The sequence below is a fragment of the Bidens hawaiensis genome, unplaced genomic scaffold (assembly GCF_021521415.1).
Source record: "Bidens hawaiensis isolate Kalapana, Puna unplaced genomic scaffold, B.hawaiensis_p1.1 tig00027176_1, whole genome shotgun sequence".
Lineage (NCBI taxonomy): Eukaryota > Viridiplantae > Streptophyta > Magnoliopsida > Asterales > Asteraceae > Bidens > Bidens hawaiensis.
Window position 1 is genome coordinate 310,001 of NW_027494392.1, and position 5,654 is coordinate 315,654.

At 38.8% G+C, this 5,654-nt stretch overlaps 1 non-coding gene across 1 annotated transcript; it reads left to right on the forward strand.

Moving 5' to 3' along the window:
* The first annotated feature begins 415 nt into the window (after positions 1-415).
* TRNAM-CAU (transfer RNA methionine (anticodon CAU)) lies at positions 416-489 on the forward strand. Its single transcript has one exon. It is a non-coding gene; the product is annotated as a tRNA-Met (tRNA).
* The last annotated feature ends 5,165 nt before the right edge of the window (positions 490-5,654 follow it).

Below are 5,654 nucleotides of genomic sequence, written 5' to 3' on the forward strand. Positions count from 1 at the left end.
AAATTGGAACAGAAATATCATTTGATTCGTCGATCCTCAAAAAAAGAAATAAGAAAAGTTCGATCGTTGAGTGACAAATGGGAAATTTATGGAAAGTTACAATCCCCGCCGCGGAATAGTGCACCTACACGGCTTCATCGACGTTGTTTTTCAACTGGAAGGCCAAGAGCTAACTACCGAGACTTTGGACTATCCGGACACATACTTCGTGAAATGGTTCATGCATGTTTGTTGCCAGGGGCGACAAGATCGAGTTGGTAAGGATTAAAATCTATCTTTATTTCATTTCTATGATCGATGATCATAGACGGCCTCTTTACCATTCTGTATAAATAGGCTATTCTATTTGTACAGATATGGTAAAGGGGAGCATTCAATCCTTGCTTGTATATTTGTTTTCAGTTCTTCTCTTCGGCGCGGGGTAGAGCAGTTTGGTAGCTCGCAAGGCTCATAACCTTGAGGTCACGGGTTCAAATCCTGTCTCCGCAATACTTTTTGTCAAAAAAAATGGTATTTTTTACTCTGGTAACTTTAACACTTTTTCTTTTGGGTAGAAGGCAAATAGGGGAAGCATAGAATCACTACACTATGACGACTAACTATACCAAATCTTTTATCATTTTCATTTCTAATTTTAGCTATGAATATGAAAGAAATGACTCCATTTTGGGGGATAGCGGGAATCGAACCCGCGGCTTTCCCTTGGCAAAGAGAAATTTTACCATTCGACTATATCCGCTTTTTGTTTCGTTCTTGATACACAATATGTCGATAATACACATATGTCCACACATATATGATATATATGTCTGGAGCATATTTGTGCAGTGCTGGGCCGGAGACTCTCTTCAGATTGAGCCCAAATTTTTTTATTAATTTTGAATGAAATATTCATTTTCTTTCAAGAACAAGAAGTTGGCCCCCCCCTCTAATCTAATAATCTAATTTTTTCATTTTTTTTCCTATCTTTATTTTGATTTTGGGGACTTATATTGGGGACTTCTATTGAATGTGAATGTGTCTCACAACCAAGAATAATTCAGAGGGTCATTTCGGTTTTGGATCTAGGACAATAGGTTCAAGAGATGAGAGAATTAAGGATACCCACCAGAAAGACTAATCCAATCCATAATGATGTACCTGAAAATACAACATTTTTGTTACTTGACCAACCATCAGGAGAAGCAAATACAACGGGTACGCTAATCAATAAGATTGATGAAGTAGCAATTAATGCAAAAACAGCCAATTGGAAAGCAAGAGTCATGCTTTTAATCCTCCAAGCTACCAACAAATGACTATACCATTTGATCCCTATATCAGCCAAAAATTGTACTAAAATACATCATAAAGGGATTTTACCACGAATCCATTGATTCTAATTGATTCTATATGATTTATTATATTACTACCCCCTTTACCACTTTATTCTGGAGTCGGGGGAGAGTGGAATTTTTTTTTTACATTTGATTTTACAAAAGGGCATGCTGAATCATATATCTATCCATATATCGGGATAGATAGATTGACCATCACACCCGAGATCTTTGATAGTGGCGGTATCCACTCATATGGCCATGTTCTATTCGGAAGGATAAAATAAAATTGTATTTCGAGAGATGGCTGAGTGGTTGAAAGGGCCTCGGTCTTGAAACCGGTATAGTTTACTATCGAGGGTTCGAATCCCTTTCTCTCCTTTTTTGCTTGTTGAATATATTTTTTTATTTATTGGATTGATTTTGACCGGATGGTTTCATTCTCATAAATAAGGGAAGTGGCTAGGCTATCCCGCATAGCCAATCCAGAAAAATGGATTAATATAAAATAAAATCTTTTGTTTATGACAATATACGAGGGAACCGAAGTGACTCCTATTTCAAGTCTTTGATTTCCTGTCTCAATTAAGAGGGGGTCATGGAAAGAACAGGTTCAAAATCACGATCAATTCCGTTTTCAAATCCTGCCGCAGCTGCACGAGCCCTTCTCTGCGTGCCACAAATGCCCATCGAAGAAGAAGAATCCTAGAACAAAATGAGAAGTAGCTAACACACTTCTAGGAGACACATAATTGACTGCATTGATCTGGTAGCTACTCCACCCACGGAATTTAAAGAACCTAAAGGAGCATGAGTCATATTTCTGCGGAACGACGTTCTTGCCAAGGTTGTATGTCTTTTTTCAGCCGGACTCAAGTCCAACCCATTGGACCCTTAGAGGTTTCTAACCAAGGAGCACGCAAATCCCAAAAACGCATAGTTTCTCCTCCATAAAATGACTTCTCCGGTCGGAACGCATTAAATATTACCTGAACCGGTAGGCCCTTGAGCGGATCCCACGTTAGCTCAAGACGTTGGTCCTCATAACCTAGAAAAGTATATGCTTGAGCTTGAGAGCTTCTGGTCCAGTGGGTCCATAAAAACTCACTAGGATAAAGCCGTATTATTGCAACCAGACAAAACAACAAGCAATGAAACCAAAGATAGATATAGCCGCTAACTTAAGATAAGTAAGCCTCTCCAGACCATACAAGTGCACGTCGAGCCCATGCAAAGGGTTTGGTTAAGATATGCCAAATTCCACCAAGTATACAAATGGAACCTAACATACATGGCCTCCGATTATATCTCCAATCGTCTCACCTAACAATCCATCATTCCCCCCCAAAGGGCGTTTTAGTAAATAACCAAATATGATACTTTGGGCTATGCGTCAAGTTGGTGATTTTTCTTACATCTCCTCCTCCGTAGCCAAGTATCATATACGCCCCCAAAATAAAGAGCCTTGAATACTAGAAGAAAGCACCTATACCAAACAAGATTAAGTGAATACCTAATTGTGGTCATTTTATTTCTATCTTTCCATACATAACCGAAGAATGGAAAAGATTCTTCAAGCGCTCAGGTCCTAATAGTGCATGATAAATACCCGCCAAAGCCCAATACTGCAGAGGAATTAAATGAAGTACTCCAGATACAAAGTACGGAAAAGTATCTATAACTTCCCCACCAGGACCTACCCCCAACCTATAGAGCTAGGTGGGGAAGTAAAATTAATCCTTGTTCATCACATAGGCTTTTCTGGTACGAAATGAGCCACTTCAAATAGATTCATTGCTCCGGCCCAGATTACTATTAATCCGGCATGGGCTACATGAGCCCCTAGTAGTTTACCGGATAAATTGATAAGCCGGGCATTCCCGGCCCACCAAGCGAAACCTGTGGTTTCTTGTCACGACCAGCTAAAGCTAAAGTTCCATTAAAGAGCATTCCACGGGGGTAGAACCTCCTCAGGGAATATAAGGTTTTCATGAGGCTGATCTTGAGCCGCTATCCAAGCACGAATACCTTCGTTTAAGAGAATATTTTTGGTGTAGAAAGTCTCAAATTCAGGATCTCTTCCGCCGCGCGAATTTCTTGAGAAACCAAAGTCATAGGCACGTAGGTTCAAGGCCAGACCGACTACTCCAAGAGCACTCATCCATAAACCAGTTACTGGTACAAATAACATAAAGAAATGTAACCAACGTTTATTGGAAAAAGCAACCCCAAAGATTTGGGACCAAAAGCGATTAGCAGTGACCATTGAATAAGTTTCTTCAGCTTGAGTTGGGTTAAAAGCACAGAATGTATTTGCGCCATCACCATCTTCAAATCAAGTATTTTCTACGGTAGCACCATGAATAGCGCATAGCAAAGCAGCGCCAATACACCGGCAACTCCCATCATATGAAATGGGTTCAATGTCCAGTATGAAATCTTGAAAAAAGAGGATAAATCGAAATATAGATGCTACACCAAAACTAGGCGCAAAGAACCAACCAGACTGACCTAGTGGATAAATCAGGAATACAGAAACAAAAACGGCAATTGGACCAGAGAATGCGATTGCATTATAAGGTCGCAATTGAACAGATCGAGCAAGTTCGAATTGACGGTACATGAAACCTATTAGTCCGAAAGCTCCGTGGAGAGCAACAAAAGTCCATAGACCGCCTAATTGACACCAACGAGTAAAATCTCCTTGTGCTTCAGGACCCCATAGTAATAACAAAGAATGTGCGTAAACTATTAGCAGGAGTAGAAACTGCGGCAGTTAAGAAATTGCAAGCCTTCCAAATAGGAACTGGCCAATCCATGGGTATACCATGAAGTTACAAAGGTTGTACCGTGAACCAACCCCCTAAGGCGAAATAGGCACAAGGAAAGAGCAATAGGCCGGACCAGCCTACAAAAACGAAACGGACCCTACGTAACCAGTCCATCCATAATATCAAACAAATCCTTTTCGTCTTTGGTCAATTTACCAAGGGCTATAGTCATCGTAATCCTCCTATTCAACTACTTCGACCATTTTCGAACACTCATAGTATTTTCGGGGCGTCCAAAGAGTCGATCATTTCTGCATGATTTTTTTCTCGTGCACTACCCCTTACAACGGGTTTCAAAGACAAAAAATCCTTTATTGGCCCATAAATTGACCACCCAATGAATTCAATTTGATTATTCTTCTTATTATTAAGCATCTGAATCATGAATTGTCTTCTTATGACTCATGATCAGATATATCGTTTTTTGAAAGAACTGTTCAAGGAAAAAGCAATCCCCTCGCGCACATACCGGTTGATCCTCAGATCTGCCCCCCATCTTATTCCATAAACTAAATGGATTCTTAGATCTTGTTCATGAGATTAAGAAAAAGAACTCTCTTTCTATTCTAATTTCTAATTTTTATGTATACTAAAATGACTAAGCTTTTTCTATTTCTTTATTAGAAAAGATAAAACCAAAAGAATGCTGCATTGCACTTATCGTCTTTCAAACATAGACGAGATTATTTTTAGGATAACATCATACTACATTGAGACGTTTTCAACAAATTAGATTTCGTTTAGAGGTCCAAACTTCACACCTGGTACAAGACAACTTAAATTGTGCTAAAACATACTTAATAATGTTGGTTGCAAACTTCCTTCACGCGTGTTTCTTCAACGGGCTTCATACTGAACGACCTGCGGCAGATTAACAACAATAACATGAGTGAACCCTAAAACTTAAGAATCATATTAATATAACTACTGTATACGTGTATATCTAACAAATTTTAATTAATGATGTTATGAAGCCTTCAAAGTCAAAAAAGCTTCACAATCTACATATAGTTTAACAATATCAATAGCTTACATGTACAACCTGAAAAGCTATATGTACACATCCTAACTGTATTCACAATTTCAAAGGCAAGAGTTTTGAGGCTTCCGATGCTCAGCGTTGTCGTTAGACGCCAGTGGTCCAGGTTAATCGGATTGGTAATTTATATGTAGCTATTCAAAATTATACATGTACATACAAACTTTTATATATAATTTTTCAAATACTTAAATTATTTTGACCAAATTTGACCGATTTTCACTAAGTTCAAAAGGCAACTAGGTGAAATCAAATCCCGATTGATGATCGGGATTTCTACAACACTGCTGATGCTGCTATAAATGAGTGATTGAACATATTACTGATTTCACGAACACCAGCAAGCTTCTAAACCGTAAACCTAACTTGCAGAGCACACTAGAGTACTAATCCAGTCAAAATTTGAAGCTACTTTAGCCTAACATGTATTAAAAAAAATGAAAAGCTAGGGTGCAAGCAGCTTGTGAT